Source organism: Halichoerus grypus, chromosome 8 (genome assembly GCF_964656455.1).
Source record: "Halichoerus grypus chromosome 8, mHalGry1.hap1.1, whole genome shotgun sequence".
Taxonomy (NCBI): domain Eukaryota; kingdom Metazoa; phylum Chordata; class Mammalia; order Carnivora; family Phocidae; genus Halichoerus; species Halichoerus grypus.
Genome location: NC_135719.1, coordinates 96,627,209 through 96,648,104, shown reverse-complemented (window position 1 = coordinate 96,648,104; position 20,896 = coordinate 96,627,209). Strand labels below are relative to the sequence as shown.

General features: G+C 34.1%; 1 long non-coding RNA gene across 1 annotated transcript; it reads left to right on the top strand.

Annotated features, from left to right (window-relative positions):
* Positions 1-1,746: 1,746 nt before the first annotated feature.
* Positions 1,747-9,532, top strand: LOC118534831 (uncharacterized). Its single transcript, XR_004916907.2, has 3 exons — positions 1,747-1,808; positions 4,329-4,491; positions 9,315-9,532. It is a non-coding gene; the product is annotated as an uncharacterized LOC118534831 (long non-coding RNA).
* The last annotated feature ends 11,364 nt before the right edge of the window (positions 9,533-20,896 follow it).

The window sequence follows — 20,896 nt, the reverse complement described above, 5'->3', positions numbered from 1 at the left end:
ATACAACTTTCCTGAATTATAAGATCAATACTTTTAAGGTATCATTTGTAGCCAACTTGATCTATAGACTTAAACAGTTCCATTCATAATCTCACCAGTTTTATGTAAACATTAATTCTAACTACACCATTTTATGGAAAAACAAAAGGACATAGCATATCTAGAACAATTTTGAAAAAGAAGAACAAAGTTGTTAAGACTTCTATTACCTGATTTCAAGACTTATTTCAGTCTCAATAGTGAAGTAGGTACAGTATTGACATAACAGACTAGGGATTCCAAAAATAGATCAATTTATATAAAATCAATTTTTTTCTTGCATGAATGATAGAATAACCTTTCTTACAAATTAGATGGATTTATTATACATTCTATTTAATGGGAAAAAATTAACACTGATACCACACTCAGAAATAATTCAAGGTGCATTTTAGAAATAAACGTCATGTGTATTAACTATAAATCTTCCATTGGGTAGGAAGAAAAAGGAAGAAAGAGAGAGATTACAAAAGTAAAAAAAGATGCAATCATTAAGTCTGAAAGCACTTACATGGCATTTAAAATCTTTAGTCTATGTACCATCCTCATAATGAATATAAGAAAAATATATTCATAATTCGCAAATAATTCATTTCATGTAGCCTTTAAATGTTTGCTTCAGATATTGCTGAGTGTAGTCAGTTTAATGCTTCATAGAGTAATATTAGCCAAGTCACTTCCTGGAACAGCTGCTACGGATAAAAAAGCTGCTGCTAAGAATTTTTAGTTTATCCTATACTTCCTGTTGGCTTTTTTTGATGTGTGTGTAAAATGTTCATATAGACAAATGCAAAATAAAAGGATGCCTAGCTTTGAATGTGGCTCAATACGTAATGAAATAAATATAAAAAAATGCTTAATTTCTTAATTCCATATAGTAATTATTAAGAATAATTTTACCCCTGTGTTTATTTTGTTAAATAACTATGTTATTACTCATTACTTAAGAAATTTGCTGTGATGATACTGACTTTCAGATACTGAACACTACTCAGGATTATTCCCAATACTTCAATCTGGGATTGACTCACAAAGGCAGATAATGACTTGAACAGTTATGTCAACTATATCTTGATCGACAAATGCTCTTTGCCATCTGCCATCCATGTGCCCAGACACTACTGAACTCTAGTCTTTACTTGGACTTGGTAACAGCAGCTCCTGAGAAATGAGATTCCGTTGTACTTGGCAACTTGACAATGACAACAGAATTGACAACATAGTGACTCTACCTCCCTTTCTATACTTGACAAACTGCAGGATCTTTAAGGTGGTTATGTAAAGTTGAGTTAAAATTAAAATTATCAGTTTTTGCAGATAGCTAGGGCGTTTAGATAGAGATGCACTATCAGTTGAGAAACCCTAATCTTAGAAAATCCAAAGTTATTTTGTTCATCTTTATAGAAGGTTCAATCATTAAAAAGCACTTTTTTTGCTGGCTTTCATCTTCCACTTGTCAAGGTTTGCCCCTTGGGTAACAACCTTCATCCACTTCCAGGCAGATGCATGTGTGAGTACACAGCAGATGTTCGCAGTATCTCACGCACTACACCAGGAAGCCCCAGAGCAGACAGCAAGAGAAATAATAGTTGGCAGTCGTCCTCACAGGTTCTACATGCAGGTTTCAGTGTTCCCTTTCTTCCCCTCTTCCCATGTCCAGGTTTTTTCCAGAGTGTTTGTGGGGCTGACCTGTAACAACTTGAAGCCTACTACCAAAGGGGGAAGATCCTTCCACAGACTTCTTTATTAGCATACCTCCATGATCTACTGTGAGCAACTCTTCTTTGCTTCTTTAGTTGTCATCTTTCAAATCTTACTTCCCCAGTTTACCCACAATTTTGGGGTTCAATTTCATAAAATGTCTTATTTCATATCACTCATAATAGTTGAATTGACCTGACCAAACCCTAATGACAAAGATACTAATTATGAAATAGAGTAAAATGAAAATTTATCTGGTTACTTGGTTGACCCATAATATAGAATATTATCTGGTAACTCCCAGATAATAAAAAGCAATAAATGATTTATTAATTGGTTAATAAATAAACAGTATGATGTCTGTCTACCCAGAATCCCACATAGTTGAGCAATGAGTTACACAAAAAGAATAAAATATGTATTGGAGCAGAAGATTATGAAGAATGACATCACTGTACCAAAAATTTAGAGTCATTTCTGTTACATTAAATTTGGAAAGGAACAAAATGAAGGAAGTGAAAGGGCAGTTTGCTTTTCTCTCTGCTTTGAAGGAAAGTGTGCCTGGGTAAGTGGATGAGACCATAAAGAAACTAAAAACAAATAAGGAATCCATTTGTATGCCTTGTCTATAATGAAAAAGCACACACTTGGGGTGTCCAGACATGGATAACCGAAAGACAGCATGAGGATTTATCAGAGAACAAGTGACAAAAAAGAAAAAATCCAGTTTAGCAGTGGCTTTCCCTAGTGGCAGACACTGATAAAACACATAACTCTGGGGATAGCATGCAGAAAGCCTAACCAAAATTTTATTCTGAAGGCTCTCTATTACAGCCTTCTCAAATTTTAACAGGTATATGCTTCACCTTGGGTTCTTGTTAAAATACATATCCAGTAGTCAGTAGACCTGGGATATGACCCGAGTTTCTGCATCTCTACAAGTTCTTAGGTGATGCAATGCAATAAGTCTGTCAATAGCTTATTGTTTAACAAGGATCTTATAAATATTAGTTGTAACCAAGAAAAGAAGAAGCATATTATTAAAAAGGAGATGTATGGATAACCAAATACAATCAAATGCGTCAACAAAGTATAGAAAGATGACCTTTTACTAAATAAGTATGGCAATTTTAAATCCTTTTATAGATTGATTATAATCAGTCACAAATTTTAATGAAATATAACACAAAACAAGCAATAGAATGTAAAATATTTTAAAATATTAAAAAGAAGACAAAACAAGGAAAGACCAAGGCTGAATATCCTCTCATCAGAATATATTATGTTACCTAAAAGAATACTTTTCTTCTTAGATGGAACTACTGTATATTATAAGAAAGTCAATCATTCTTATTTAATTTATAATATTAACTCTAACCAAAGTCAGTGAGGTTTTCAGAGACTCAGTCAAGAAGATTTAAATAACACTTGGAATAAAAAAAATTTAAAAAGTTTAAAAAAAAAGAAGATTAATAAGGAAAATTAACCATGCATTAAAATTTACACAGTATAAAATAATTAAACTAAACACAAGAGTAGATAGATAAATTGAACATAGTAAAAAACCCAGAAAGAGATGCAGTTACAGGTGAACAGGATAAAGGTGACATTAAAAACTGCATGTAAAAGGAAGTTATTTAATAAATAATGTTACTAGTAGTAATGTATAATTTTTAATCACTATGCTACATATGCCAACAGAAAATCCAAGTTTATTAAACATTTTTGAGTATAAATTAAATTATACTAATTTTAATAAGAATAATAAACTGAAAATGTATAATTTCATAAGGAGGTGAAAAAATTTTAAACATGACAAAATCAGCCATAAGAAAAAAAATGTTAGATCTACTTATATTAATAACAGCAAAAACAATAGACCTCCATAGCATAATCATCATTAGTAGAAAGGAAAAGACAAATGACTAATGCATAAAATTTTCTCCAAAGAATTTATATTCTTAAATATAAAAGTATGTTTCAATGGCAATGGGAAATTAACACTTTGAGAGTAAACACTTTAAGAGAAAAATATATGTAAGCAATAAAAATTTGAAAATAATGCAAAATCACTTCAAATAAACAATACAGTGAAAAACCAACTTATTCTTCTTTAACTTTAACTTCTTCTTCAAGTTAAATTGTCAGAGTTAAAAATTATTTAAAAGCTTAGATCATCGAGTTTCTAGATAAGCAGGTAAACTCATAAACGACTTAGAAGTGTCAGTTGGCACAACCATTCTGGAAGGGAAGGAAAAACTAACAACATTCTTAGCATTTAAAATGTATATATAGCACCTGAGACAGCTTATCCACACCCAGAAACCGACTACGAAGATTTGGCAGCAGGAGTATTTACTTGAAATATTTATAATAACAAGAAAATGCTAAAAAATGCTCCCACCAATAGTTCAATGATTGAAAAATACAGACATTATTAGAGTTGAATTTTCTTCAGTGTAGAAAAAAATGTTGCCTAGTGTATATTTGAACAGAAAAAAAAAAGGTTTCAAAACATTATGTGGGTCAAGGTTGTGTAATAGACTCATTTAAAATATTGATCAATATTCACTTATTCTGGCCAACAGCTCTTCCCCCCAAATACCTTGGCCCTCAACACTCACCTTGCTTTCCAGCTGGAGCTGGACTGAAGGTAGATCACATGATTGCTATCATCACCAAGCCCAGATCATTGCACTGGTTGGACTGGACCTATGGAGACCTTGGCTGTGTACTGGCTGGACAGTCCAGGTAACCCATCAAATATGTCTGAAGGAATTAACCCTTCATATGTGTTAACTTTGATGATCTCTGAAGGTGGGGGATGGCATGGAGATCATGGGTAAATTCTTCTCTTTATTTGTGCTCCTGTCTCCTCACACTGTTTTGAGAATCTCTAGATTTCAAACAGGCTTTCTGAACACATTACGTAAAACAAAGCAATTGGGTGTAATTTCTTGTGAAGCATTGGACAGATGGTAATGCTCTCTCATGTACTTGTTTTCCCTACATCCCTGTTATATTCCCCCTTCCCCATTTTCCCCTCAACATTGCCTCTCTGGGAGTTCACTCCCCAAAAGAGCTTAAGCCTTATTTTGGCTTAATATTACATATATATAATATGTGAATTAGTATTATATATCATAATACCATATATAATGTGTAATATATACAATATATAATATATATATTTCCATCACCTAGGTATAATGACTATTTGAATTGTATTTACCAATCAGCTACTACTATGCCAACACTCAGCTAAGCACTTTTACATGCATTGTTTTTCACATTTAATCCTCTAAACCATTACATGAGGTAGATGGTATTATCAGCCTAATTTTACAGATGTAAACAGTAAAGCAGAGGTAGACACTTTGACATCAGGTAGCTAGTAATGGAGTTATACGGCTCATAAGCAAAGTGCATTCTTAACTTCTATACTATCTAACAATTTGTGAAGGTGAAAATACACATTTCTAAAATTCCTACAATAGTTGCAATTACTTACGTAATAAAAACATGTGAAATAATAGCTAGTTCAGTAAATAGCTAGTTCAGAGGTAATTAGCGGTAGAAAACCCTTAAGAAGCATGTGGCCCTACTACATCATTTTACAGATAGTCACTGAAAGACTGAAAACTAAGAATTTTTCTTGGCCTCTTTTATCTGGATCAAAGTGGATACCTCGGAGTCATAGGTGATAGGCCAGCCCCAATTGAGAAAGGAGGAGATGTCAACTGGAAAATATCCATCGCTCATGATAACTTCCCAGAAATAACAATGTTAAATAACATTGTTTTCTACTTTAGGTAAATCAAAAATGGTTGTACTTGCAAAGTAATGGTGATACATAATATGACTAGTGTACTCTATAAAATATAAAACCAATTTAAATATAAAATATATTTATCTCTTAAAATATGCTATCATTTATTGCACATAACTGTTACAGCATATTTCGAATATATGGGTACAGACAATACTTGCACATACTCATGTGTATCCAAATTGAGCTGTGTTAAATCTTCATATGTTGTCATTTGTTTTCAGAGTTTTTAATGAAATAAAACATTATGTAGTTGAAATTCCCTATGAACCTTTCCTCTCTACCTGCCTTTCCTAGAATTAGTTAAAATGTAATTAAAATTATTGCATTCTTGAGTGATAGAATTCTGTAAAATGGGGGTGCCTGGGTGGCTCAGTCGTTAAGCATCTGCCTTCGGCTCAGGTCATGATCCCAGGGTCGTGGGATTGAGCCCCACATCGGGCTGCCTGCTCGGCGGGCTTGTGTTCCCTGCTTGTGTTCCCTCTCTTGCTGTGTCTTTCTCTGTCAAATAAATAAATAAAATCTTAAAAAAAAAATTCTGTAAAATGATCTAGAGCTGGATGGTGACTAGATTTTAACAATTAAATTTGTTATATCAATTTTCATCAAGTTATTAAGATTTTATATTTATTCTAGAGTAAGTTTTGGTAAGTAACATTTTTTTCTGGGAAATTGGATATTCTTTCTATGCTTTGCAAAGTTGTTGGTTTAGAGCTTTATTTAAAATTTTTAATGTTTTATCCTAAAAGGTGTTCAGTATAAGGAATTCTCTCAGAAGGAAAGCATCTATGCACCCACCAAGCAAGTCAAGAAATGTACCAGCACTATAAACTTTAAGCACTGTACAATATCAGTATTAGAGCACTGAGAATTTAAGGTATTAAAACCAATAGATTGGTATCATGAAAATTATGCTTCATATTGAGCAAAAATAAAATGAGAACATAAAATAATAGAAAAAAACTCCAATTAATAAGAAAGATCTCAGGGTGCCTGGGACGGGGAGAAGCAGACTTTCCAATGAGCAGAGAGCCCAACGCAGGGCTTGATCCCAGGAGATGGTGACCTGAGCAGAAGGCAGATGCTTAACTGACTAAGCCACCCAGGCATCCCTCTATAAATACTTCTTGCCAGAACTATTTAACTCATATTTAATCAAACCTTAAAAATGGCCAGTATACAGAAAATAGTAATTAATAGAAAAAGTTAAAAAGCAAATAAATATATAAACAGACAAATCCAGATTGTGAAACGTATACTGTAAAACTCCACTGACCTCTTCTCAAAAAAGTCACTTCATGGGAGGATGAAGATGATAGAACTATTCTAAATTAAAAGAGGCCAAGGAGCTATAAAATCCAAATATAATTCTTGAAACTTGATATGATCTTTTAATGAAGAAGCAACTATAGAAGGTATTTTGTGGGAAAAGACAAGGGGAGTTTAAATATGCAATGGATTTTACATTTTAGGGAATGATTTTATATTTTCTAATCTGTGATGAATAACCTTTAGAAGATGCATGCTGAATTATAAAGTGTCATTGTTATTTATGTTACTTTGAAATTTTTCAGCTATAGAAATATAGGTGAAAGATTCAAAGAAACACAGAGACATGGAAAGTAACATGGAATATATTAATAATTGTTGAAACTCTATATCCATAAAAGGTTTTTTGCTGCACAAACTTTTGAACTTTTCTGTATACTTGAATTTTCCCAGTAAAACATTGAAAAATATTGCTTCTCTGTGATCTCTTTTTTCTCTTCTCATCTGTCTCTTATAGATATCTCCAATTTTTCCATTTAATCATTTATGTTTTTTAAACTCTTACTTTCAGTGTCTTCTCTGTTAGTTTCTCAGTAATTTATTCAGCTCTATCATTTCATCCATCATTTATTTTTTAGTTTTAATGACTGTGTATTTTTCTTTACTGAATTTTTATTTGATAATTTTCCAGTTAAATGTGCACCATTTTTTATTGGGGTTTATTCTATTCACTTATCTCCTTAGTCTATATTTTTTAAAAAAATAAGCATAATTTTATGATACCTACTTATTGTCCATTAATATCTTAAATTCTCAAATTTCTAATCTAGTTTTATAAAAGACTTATAGTTTATAGTAAAAAAATTAAATACATGCATTTTCAGATACCATGATTTTATATGTAGAAATTCCTGAGGAATTTATGTTTGAATTATTAAGTTAATGGAGTAAGGTCATAGGGCAGAGGACAATACACTAAATAGTTTGAATTTCCATATATTACAACCAAAAAATTGGAAACTGAAACAAAAATAAACTACTTAAAAATTAAATACTTAAAGTATCTAGAAATACATATTTTTTTAATGTGAGATCTGTCCTCTAAAAATTACAAACATTGTTAAGAGAAATTAAAAAGATCTAAATGAGCTAAATAAATGATGAATGCCATATTCATTGATTAGAAGACTCAGGATTTTTAGTGTCAGTTCTCACCTAAGCAATCTACAAATTTGAACACAATTCAATACAAACCTTCAGAGCCTTTTCCTTTTTATAAATCAACAATCTATTTTTTCAAAGATTTTTATTTATTTATTTGACAGAGGGAGAGAGAGAGAGCACAAGCAGGGGGAGTGGCAGGTAGAGGGAGAAGCAGGCTCCCCGCCGAGCAGGGAGACTGATATGGGGCTTGATCCCACCTGAGCCAAAGGCAGACACTTAACTGAGCCACCCAGGTGCCCTTTAAATCAACAATCTAATTCTAAAATTAAAATGGAAACACAAAGGAGGTATAATATATAAATGTTCTGAAAATAAAAGAAGAAAACTTACCTAAGTTAGTTTCAATAATTACAATAACATGACAGTAATTGAGACAGTGTGTTATTGTTGCAAGGATAGGCAAAATAGATATTGGGAAAAATTAAGTGCCCAGATACAGACAAGAAATGAAAGAAATAGAGAAATTTTCTCATAAATATATGATGAATAGACTAAGATAAAAATAGTTTTTTGTATCTTATAATTCTGTCCATTTGCAGGCAAGTATCTGCTTTCTAGATGGCAGGAAGCAAAAACTTCAAGCCAGTTAAGAGTCACACCTGAAAATGGCACACTGTCACTTCAGTTTTTTTCTGTTGGTCAAAGCAGTCACAGGGCCAGCTGGATTCAAAAGGATGTGGGAATAAACTCCATCTCTTGATGAGGTAGTGGCAAAATTATAGTGCAAAAGAACATGTAGGTTGGAAGATATTGTTAAATCTATCTTTGGAAAATACAAGTTGTCACGCTTCAGAGCATGGGTGAATCTCAAAAAAACAAGTGTTCTGCTAAAGAAAGTCATCAGTTGATACCTTGAACAAGACACAAACTGGAAATGGGTATGAGGACTTTTTTGTGATAATGGAAACATTCTATGTCATGATTGGGGTGTTAATTGCATGGGTTTGTATATTTGTCAAAACTCATCTGTAGCTTACACTAACTATATATAAATTTAGTGGCTTAAAGCACAAACCACTTTTTATTTTTCATGATTCTGTGGGCAGAGCTGACTACATAATTTGCAGGGTTTAGTGCAAATGGAAAATGTGGATCCCCTTCTTCAAAAACCTAATGGGGTAGAGAAATTATTAAAGGTACTAAATGTAAAACTTTTTTTTTCTTTCTTTCTTCTTAGATGTTTTCTCTCGGGACCTGTCATGGTGGTTTTTAATTTTTTCTTTTTTAATTTAATGTCATTCCTCTTTGGCAGTGGATACTCACTGGTATGAACCTCACAGGTGCTGGGAGACACATCTTATTATGTGGCATGTGGGCGTGGCTCAATGGCTGCAAGATTCCCTCTCCTGTCAACTACCAAAGAAATGCAAGGTGTTCCTACTGAAGATAAGGAAACTTATCTCCCCATACTATGGGCTTGCTGCCCCCACCCCTGGCAGATAGATGACTCCCAAAGGACTGCAACCTGGATCGAAGGTGAGCCAAAGTCTTGCCCACCTAGAAACTGCATGGCATTGCACCCGGGGCAGGGATGGCAACTACCATGCCCCACCCTGAGATGCTAAAGTATTACACACACTAGACGTAGTGCTTGCACCCAAAACATTGAAGACAGCAGTGGTCACTGGGCAGGGGCAGGGAGAGAAGGCCAGGCAGGAAAGGAAGGCAAGAGGGAGTTGCAAGCACTAAGAGAAAGAAGAAAAACTGTTGATAATCTGTCCCAGGAAGGCCAGGAGGCTGTGGGTGTCAGGACTCCGTGTGAACCAAGAATCCAAGCCCTCCTGCATGCTCCATTGTCCCACGGGACTTTACTTACAAAACACAAATTCAAAGATACAATTACGAGGAATTTCAAGACAGCAACCACGAAATAGTAAACCCCAAGAATAAGATTCTTAACCTTTTACGATCACAGAGCTCTGCACAGTGACACACTCATGAAGCCGTCTATCTGTATGTCACCATGGAGGTTATGATATGGATCAACTCAACCAATACTTGAGGGCAGCTGGAGTCCTGGCTTGAACCAGATGTCTAAGATGACAATGCTCACAAAGCTGGTAGTTGGTTAGGTTTCAGCCAGCAGAAAGGAGATGACTTGACCAACATGTTGATCATCATCCACCAGACTAGACTTGCCTCCTCATGGCTGAGAGTTTAACTAAACTACTCCATTATATTGCATGCCTCACATAACAGCCTACAAAGTCACAAGCCACTTCCTGATGTGACTTCTCTTATGCCCTGGTGATGAGCACGCTTCCTGCACCCAGCTCCTTCTCTTTGTGCATCCTTTAAGTAAGACCCTCTTGGAACTTGCCAAAACCGCACTCTTTTCGGTTCAAATTCACAATCTGGCCTCAGCCCACAAAAGCCAAAAGCACTCCACCACTCTCAGGTGCTAATAAAGACATACGTCCCAGCTGCTGCTGCTGGCTCTCCGCCTGCACCCTGCCCTGAACTTCTAAGTGGCCCCTGCAGGCAGCCATGTACTTCCTCTAGGACCTGTGAGTAATAAACTTCTCTCTGTTTTAATTTTCCCTTGTGGTCTTTGTTGATCCAGGGTTCACCATCTGACACCCTGGGGCTCTACTTAACAAATGCTAATTTAATAAAGTCACAACTCTCACAATTGTGGTTTGAGGATTCCCAAAAGCGACCAGCAAGCAAGTCCCAGGAGAAAGCACTTTTCAAAGCTCTACTTGTATCTCATGTTGCAATATCCCAAGGCCAGCCCAGAGTAAATGTAGGACCATATTTGCAAAAGGCTTGGTTACAGGGAGAGGGATAATTTGCAGTCATTTTTCCAATATACATATATATACCAAGCCTGGTGTACTTCAGATCTGTGCTTTTTCCATATATAAGTTATATAACCATAAAATCAATTAATTAAAAAATGAAAACGATCTGGTAGAACACAAAGTTCAACAGCTTCTGGGGGAGGAGGGGGTTACTTCTTTAGCTCAAGTGGGATAATTTGGTTTCAAAATGACTCTTTTCTATTCTATGAGTTTTTAATTTTTCTTTTGTTGTTTTCTTGTAAGTGCAGTTGCAAATCATTCTTATGTATAAATATACATACATATATATTTGTTTAGCCTGCTTTTCCCCTTAAATTTGATTATTTGTTGCAAAATGGCAAACAGCTTATGACTCAATCTTACAATGATGTATCCTTTCTGCCAAGAGTATATATCTATGAAAATAAAACATGCATTTCCAATATGAAGTGCTCATATATGTAATGTAGTATCATTTCATGCTTAATTTAATGAATTTAACGTAATTTAAATTTCAATGAATTACAGCATTTTATGAATGACTAAATTGCATTTGCCCCAGCATGCAAGCCTTGTAAGGGATATACCTGGCCTATCTTTTTTGTGTGATATTTCTTTTAAATTATTGTTCAGTGAAGCAAAGGGAATAATTAGGATTTCAATTAAGTTCCCAAATATTCTATTCAGTTCCAAACCATTTCAATTAAGTACCATTTCCTTTGATAGAAAAAGCATCTTTTCATAGATTCAAGTGGCTTTTCTTCAAGACCATACTTTCTTCCATTATATTATAGTCCTTTGTAAAACATAGTAACAAAAGCCTTTTTAAAGGTCATAAAATTATATCAAGAGCCACCCTCTGTCAATTTTGTATTGCTGCTCCTAAAAGAAATTCGATCGTACTTACTACAATTCTCCTTTTACGAATCCCCGCTGACCAAAAATGAATTACATACCTAATTTTTGGTCATAATGGCAGACACCCAAGTGATCGGTGGCCTTGAGATCTTGACATTTACAATGTGAAAGCTATTCGAATTTAACCCACTGCACATCATATTTTCCTCATTTTTCTTCTAATGGTGTATTTTTCTTTTCCATTTTTAAGCTTTCAAGTTGTAACTTCCGAGCTTTCTATTTATTGTACCTCAATTTCAATGTGCCATATGCATGTTTTATACATGTTTTACATGTTTTAGTCATCTCTGTATCACTGCATTCTGAATTCCACCAAATAATTAGTTGCAGGATATTAATTTTCTCTCCTAAAACAAGCCAAATTTTCAAATCATGAATGCAGAACATACTTCTCTATTCTTTCTTTCTCTCTAGAAATCTGTTCTTTTTCATCTATCTATTTTGGCTGCAGTTCATCAGTTTTAGGAGGCATGCTGTCCACACTTTAATGCCTCGGAAATTGAGTTGTGGCTTTAGGTGATGTCACCTCACAATTACTGCTGCTGTCACGACATAGTTGTCTCTGCCTCTGGGTGTGCAAAAACTGATCATATTGTCATAATTTTGTCTCTTCAATTGCATTTTTGAAACTAAAAGTTTAGGTTTAATTGTCATATAATCTCCAAACTAGATCACTGTAGATTCAACATTGCAATAGATACTTATCGTGTATATATACATATATGTATGTCTCTTCAATTGCATTTTTGAAACTAAAAGTTTAGGTTTAATTGTCATATAATCTCCAAACCAGATCACTGTAGATTCAGCATTGCAATAGATACTTATCGTGTATATATACATATATGTATAAAATCCAAGCATGGAGGTATAAGTTTGATAATACTGAAGCAAGAAACTTTCACTGGAGAAGTGATGAAAATTCCCTATCTCTTACAAAATGGCAACTAAGTGCTTTATATTATCTAAGAAAGGAAGGTATCTATGAGTAGATGGAGTTTTTCTATATTTTATTTACTGAGTTACAACAACAACAACCAAATGATTGTCTTTCACATCAGAATGAAACATCAGGGTAATTATAATTATATTTTAAAATAATAATAAATTTTAGAATATATTTGTATCCCAGGGGAAGAACTTAATAGAGGAAAAGAAATTGGTTATATAGAAAGAAAAAAAAAGAGGATAATTGCAGAAAATGAATTCTTGAGAAGGTGACAGGTGATAATCTATGGATAGAAGTCAAAGCCCTGGCCTTACTATGTAATTCTAGAGAGATTTTCCAAGGTTGGTAAAAAGTGCAAGTAACATTCATTTGTTTAACTGTGTATTGAACATTTCTTTTGTTTGTTTGTTTGTTTGTTTTGAACATTTCTTATGTGCAAGACCTAGGCTGTGCATGGGAACTTGTGCTGGGACATGGAAAGAGAACAGAACAGATACTCCTGCCAATGAAGGGGCAAACTATTAGAAAAATGGCCAGCTTTGAAAAATATAATTAAACACTGTCACGGATGAAGTTGTATCCCCCCATATCCCCCCAAGATTATGTTGAAGTCCTAACCCCCATCCCCGTAACCGTGAATGTGACATTATTTGGAAATAGAGTCATTGCAGGAATAATTAAGTCGAAATCATACTGAATTAGAGTGGGCCCTCATCTAAAATGACTTAGGCCCTTAGAAGAGAAGAGACAGAAGTAGAGACACCCAAGAGAGGATGGCCACATAACAGCGGAGGCAGATTTTGGAGTGATGCATCTACAAGCCAAGGAACACCAAGGATTGCAGACAAATACCAGACGCTACAAGAGACAGTGACGGATTCTCTTTCTCCTCTCAGAGTTTCAGAGAAATCTTCATCCTGCAGACACATTGACTTCAGAACAGTAAGTTCCAGAACTGTGAGATAATAAATTTCTGTTGTTTTAAGCCACCCAGTAATTGACAGTGTAGAAAACTAATCCATACTTTTGTAAGTGATATGGAAAAAAGGTACACGTGCACAAGGGAGAGTGTACAAGGGAAACTTTGTAAGATCTGTGGATCACAAAAGGCTTCTTTGAGCAATAGCGGGCAGAGAGAATATTCTAGGCAAACAGAAGTATGTATACAGGGGCACTAATAAAGAAATTGTTATATGTGAGGAAGTACAGGAAAGTCCATGTGGTTAGAGTATAGTTATGTATAAATGGTGCTATGGCCTGAATGTTTGTGTTGCCTCCAAAATTCATATATTGGAATCCTAATCACCAATGTGATGGTATTAGGAGGTGGGACCTTAGGAGGGTGATTAGATCATGAGGTGGAGTCCTCAAGAATGGGATTGGTGCCCTTATAAAAGAGATCGCAGAGGGGGTGCCTGGGTGGCTTAGTTGGTTAAGGGGCCGGCTTTTGGTTTCGGCTCAGGTCATGATCTCAGGGTCCTGGGATCAAGCCCAGAGTCCAAGGCTGGCTCCACGCTTAACAGGGAGTCTGCGTGAGGATTCTCTCTCTCCATCTCCCTCTGCTCCTGCCCTCTCTTGTGCACACACACACTCTTTCTCTCTCAAATAATAAATAAATACATCTTAAAAGTAAATAAAAGCGATCCCAGAGACCTCTGTTACCATTTTCACCATGTAAAAATATTGCAGGAAGACAGCAGTCTGCACCTAAAGATGGTTGTCACCAGCAGACGCTTAACTGACTAAGCCACCCAGGCACCCCCAGGCTAAGGCTTTTAAAGCAGTCATTGTTTCTCCTAGTTCCCACCTTGCTTGATACGGATGCCAAAGAGGAAGAAACTCAGTCCTTAATGACTGATTGCATGACAATGGCCCCAAAGAAATGACTACTCATAAAATAATGTTGAATTTTTTGTACCAGAAAAATTTCAGGTTATATTTGTATAAGTCTTGAGTTTTTCCCAACTGATACATTGATAGAGTGCCATTTGTAAATTAGTACAACTGTCTGGTGGGTAATTTGATGATAAGTTTCATGATCCTTACAAAGGTATATCTACTTTTAATAGCTCTTAACTAAAGCAAAATACGGTTCTTCTTTAAGGGCTTACATATAGATTGTTCACAACATAGCTATTTACCCAAAAGAATAAGTTGGAAACAACATAATTGCCCGAAATTTGGAAATAAAATCAAAATTACAATACATTTATATAAAATAATCTTCTGCATCCAAGGAAACCATGCCTTGGAGTACTGAAGAATAACTTTTCAGCCATCAAAATATAATAAATAAAAACAAGATATAGCGCTATATATTTTTCATTTTTGTAAGGAAGGAAAAGGGGATATCCACTAAAATTTTAAGCATCTGTGTCAAGGTGGTGATATTATGCATACATGCATTTTATATATCTATATGGTGAACATATTTTCTGTAAGTAGCATGATCCAAAGAGTTTCATTAAAATTTTTTACTATTTTAGTGGATTCAAATTTAATGTCACTTATAAGTGCATATTGGCTTCCATAAGCCAAACCATAATCATAATTTAAAATTAGAACTGTTGGGTAGAAAGTTTTCCAGTAATAATGTAAATATTAAAAAGTGATCTGAATTATATACTGGATACTTATTATCATCATGCTGATACTATTAATATATAAAATAGAACTGATACTGATACTATTAATATATAAAATAGAACAATGAACAGCATTTCCTTAACACATGTTTAGAAAATATACTTTTTTAATAAAAAAACAAAATCTTGGGGGCCCTGGGTGGCTCAGTCAGTTAAGTGTCCAACTCTTGATCTCAGCTCAGGTCTTGATATGAGGGTTGTGAGTTCTAGCCCCATGTTGGTCTCCACGCTGAGCATAGACCCTACTAAAAAAAAAAAAAAAATCTTGAGCAACCACAAAGGGAAAATATGTTTTCTAAAATGCATCATTTCAAAGGCCTCCTAAACTAATTCACAAAATATCAAAGAATACATTTAAGCCAGAGGAAAAAAAACATACAATGCATGTGGTTTTACCCAGATAAGACTTTCTGTCCCTGTGTGAAATATCTGTATAATGCAAACTGACTCCTCCTTTGGGCAAGTCATTATCTCTGTACTATTTGATTTCCAAAAGTATGTATTTTCCTCTTTGATTAGATTTTTAAAGACAATTCTCCGCAGTCAGTAGACTTGCTTACAGTTAGCACAGTGCTTATCACATAGTAGCTGTTTAATATTTATTATATTAATGAATATATTAATGCCATTAAAAAATTCAGCTAAATCTCCAAAATTAGTGAGAGACATATTTTCCTACCTTGTAACTAAAGCCATGTTATATGCAATCATATATTAAAACGTGCATATGTTTTTTAAAAAGTTTACTACATTTTAGCTTCCACTGATATGGGTTATAATTTCTATAGTGCAAGAGAGATGTAATCAGAGACATATGATTGTAGACAGTTGTACAGACGGGAGACAATTTGACCGCAGGCTAAGGGGCCAGAGGGTAGAAGGAAAAATTAGCATTTAGAAATAGAGTAGCATCTTGGTGATTGATGATCATGTACTTGGGAAAGTTCACAGCATCCCAGCAAGTAGAGAATATAATTCCTTTAAAAGCAGGGACTGTCCTATGCCATTCTGCACTTCCAGTTCCTACGTCAGCAACCTTTACAGAGTAAATGTGATATAAATTTTTGTTAAAACCAATAAATAAATGACATTGAACAATTATATAGCTCAAGCAAACAAATGAACTGTACAATATAAATCTTTAAAATATAGCCCATCACCTGTAATCTTTCAAAATTTCAATTTTAGTTAAGTAGCATTTAAATTCAATTTTAGTAGACTTTTTAGAAATTGAATCCCTCTAAACATTTCATATTTTTCTTTTCTCTCTAGCTTGAGGAGGTATTGATTTAGAGAAGCCACACTGACAGCATAATAAAAGAATATTCAATTTAAATGAGTGAAACCAGATTTTAATTAAATTTCTTTTTGCTTAGTTTTAAAAAAACAAGATATTAATGAATAAGTGTTTATGTGTATATTTTTAATAAAAGCAAATTATAACATATGTATCCCTCTTAATATTATAATTATGATTTTATAAAATAACATTCATATCAAAATAAATGAGTGTAAGCACACATTGATTACATGAAGGAAAAACAACACAGAATTTGTGAATTGGAGCTTGGTCACAGTTACACTAGTATGAAATATTAGCTATATAACTTACATATTAGTTATATAAGTATAAAAAATATTTGCTCTTGAACAAAATCCCTCAGATATTTCTTCAACCAGATTAAATAGTCCTTGGAGCAGATAAATGTCATACAACTCTGAATCATTTACAGTATTGATGACTGACTAATACAAGTAATAAGTACCACTAGGTGCCTGTTATTTTTTATTGGTGCAAATTTGATCTTTACTAGAATTAAGATGTGTGAAACTCAACTGTGACTGTGCTATAGAATTCCTATTCTTAACCTAGCCAAAGTTTATCAGTCAAGGCAGAAGTTTTATGTAGATAATGGATATAAGATGTATTCTTAAATATACATGTTTGTTCGCATAAAAAATAACAATCATGTGTGATTTATGTATCTGGTACCTTCAAAAGTTGGTTCAATAATCATGCAACTAAAACCAGCTAAAAGAGCAAAGGATTTCAAAAGACCTTTTTTCTATTTCTTAAATCAGGATTCTTGTCCTATTACTTTCTGCTTGTATCAATATTCTTTCCTCTCCATGTCAGCTTCATCCTCAAACTGGCTTCCTTCAAAGAAGCGAATGGTCTCAGGAGACCCAGGTTTCAAGTTACATATCACATCATGAAAAAAGAAATGTCAATGTTCCAGCAAGTTATCTGAAATTCAAGGACATTGAACCAAACCTGAATTAATTCCTGTTCCTAGGCTAATGTCACACAGACATCATTTTTCTAGGCTTGGGATATAGGAACAAATCAATGGTGGCAAGAGGCATAGGACTGTCACAAATGGTTTAAATCATAAAGGGAATAGTCATGTCTATTCAACCCACGTGCTTACACAATAGGTGAAGGGTGGAAAGAATGTTACAGAGAAACCTCAAGATCCACTGCAGTATTCAGAAGTAACAGGTGAGATAATGGGAAGACTGTAGTGTTTGTGTGTATACATATGTAATTATTTAATGAGGAACACTGCAGAGTTAGGAGATTTTAAAATTAATATTGGTGAGGTAATTATGCCCTGTGTTCATGGATCCATATTATTGCCATGATGTATCCCCAACTGACTAAAACCTGAAGATAATAAGATTATATGGTTGGGAGAAGTAGGAGGCTACTTTATTTGGAGGAAGGATTGTCAAGATACTAGAAAGCATCACTCTTTCCTCACTCTTTCTACTTTTAATATTTGGACTTATTGTTAAGTAAGCATTTCAATTATTATCATTTTAAGAGTGGCATTTTACTACTGGTACAGTAAAATTTCCTGGCTATGATTTGCTCAATGAAAATTATGTGAAATTTATGAGGAAAATAACATTTTCAACATAAATATTATGTTGAAATAAATTTATACACATAATTTATAAAAATATACACATAAATATTATGTTAAAATAAATTCTTATTTTATATGCAATTTACCTTTATTTTCATCTTCAATATTTCCTTTCATTGAGAAGCTATGCAATACAAGATGTATGCCCTATAATTCTGGTCTCATTGTTTTATCACAGGAAATCACAAAATAAAGTTCATCCCTAACAAAGGATTCTTCTTTAGTAAATGTTACACAGAAAAAAAAAAAAAACATGGTTCACAGAATTGAAATTAATACCAATAATGATAAACAGTTGTGTGATTGGGGCACCTGGGTGGGCTCAGTCTTCAGGTGTCTGCCTTTGGCTCAGGTCATGGTCCCGGGGTCCTGGGATCTAGCTCTGCACTGGGCTCCCTGCTCGGCGGGGAGCCTCCTTCTCTCTCTCCTACTCCCCCTGCTTGTGTTCCCTCTCTCTCTCTCTCTGTCAAATAAATAAATAAAATCTTAAAAAAAAAAAAAAAACGGTTGTGTAATTAGCAGTTGAGTGAGAAGAGCATAGGTACTAAGTTATCTGAATAGGCTGTTTTTGTTGTTGTTGTTGTTGTTTAAGATTTTACTTTTAAGTAATCTCTACACCCAAAGTGGAACTGGAATTCACAACCCCGAGATCAACAGTCTGACGCTTTACCCACTGAGCCAGCCTATCCCCTGAATAGGTTGGTTTTATAATTCAAACTATTTAACTATAAAAATGAAATGATTGGTTGCATACATCAGTTACTCTCTTTCAAGTTTCACTTTCATTGATAATTCTAGTAAATGAACCGACTAGTGAATTATTAATTTAAAAAAAGAGGCAATAGAAACTGTCTCCAAGGAAGTCCAGACATTAGACTTACTCAAACAAGCTTTAAATCAGCTTTTAAATATGTCTTATTGTATTAGTTAGGACTTCTAGTTCAGTGTTGAAAAGGAGTGATGAAAGGGGACATCCTTGCCTTGTTGATCTTAGTGGAAAATGTTTGAGTTTCTCACCATTAGGTATGATATTAGCTGTAGGTTTTTTGATAGATATTTTTTATCACATTGAGGAAGTTCCTTTGTATTCCTACTTTATTGTATGTTTTCATGTATGGGTTGTGGATTTTCTCAAATGCTTTTTCTGCATTTATTGATTTGATCATGTGAGTTTTCTTTTTTAGCCTGTTAATGTGATAGATTACGTTAATTCATTTCCAAATGTTTAACCAGCTTTGCGTATCTGCAAGAACCAATTGGTTGTGGTCTATAATTCTTTTATACATTATTGGATCCAATTTGCTAATGTTTTGTTGAGGATTTTTGCATCTAAGTTCATGAGACTTATTGGTATGTAGTTTTCTTTTCTTGTAATGTCTTTGCCTGGTTTTGCTATTGGGATAATGCTGGCCTCACAGTATGAGAAAGTATTCTCTCTGCTTCTATCCTCTGAAAGAAATTGTAGAGAATTGGTATAATTTCTTCCTTAAATATTTGATGGAATTCACTAGTGAACCCATGTGGATCTGATGCTTTCTGTTATGAGGTTATTAATTATTGATTCAATTTCTTTAATAGATTAATATTATTTATTTATTCTTGTGTGTGTTTCTGCAGATTGTGTCTTGGTCCATTCCTTGGCCCAAGGAATTGGTCCATCTCATCTAGGCCATCAAATTTGAAGGCAAAGAGTTGTTCATAGTATTCCTTTATTATCATATTAGTGTCCATAGGCTCTAGAGTGATGTCCACTTTTTCATTTATATTAGTATTTTATGTCTTCTCTCTTTATTTCATAGCCTGGCTAGAGCGATCAATTTTATTGCTCTTTTCAAGGAATCAACTTTGGTTTCATTGATTTTCTTTATTGATTTCATGATTTCTATGTCATTGATTTTTGTTCTGATTCTTCTTATTTTGTTCTGCTCACTGTAGATTTAATTTGCTCTTCTCTTTCTAGTTTCCTAAGATAGAAATTTAGATTACTGATTTTCTTCTTTTCTAATATATGCATTCAGTGATACAAAGTTCCCTCTAAGCACTGCTTTCACAGCACCCTCCATATTTGACAAGTTGTGTTTCCATTTTCATAGAGTTCAAAATATTTTTTTATTTTCTCTTGAGATTTCTTCTTTGACCCATAGTTTATTTAAAAGTGCCTTGTTCCATCTCCATGTAGTCTGAGATTTTCTAGTTATCTTTCTGTTACTAATTTCTGGTTTAACCCCATTATAATCTGAAAGAATTGTATTGTATTATTTCTAGTCTTTTAAATTTTTTAAGTTGTAGGGGCGCCTAGGTGATTCATTTGGTTAAACATCTGACTCTTGATTTTGGCTCAGGTCATGATCTCAGGGTTGTGAGATCGAGCCCCGTGTCTGGCTCTGTGCTGGTCATGGAGCCTGCCTAAGATTCTCTCTCTCCCTCTCCCTCTGCTTCTCCCCCCTACTCTCTCTGTCTCTCTTAAAAAAAAAAAAAAAAAAAAAAAAGGTAAATTTTTTTTAAGTTGTGTTTTATGGTCCAGAATGTTGTGTTCTCCAGATAAATGTTCCATGTTAGCTTGAAAAAAATGACGTCAAATAAATCCAGTTTATTGATTGTTGAAT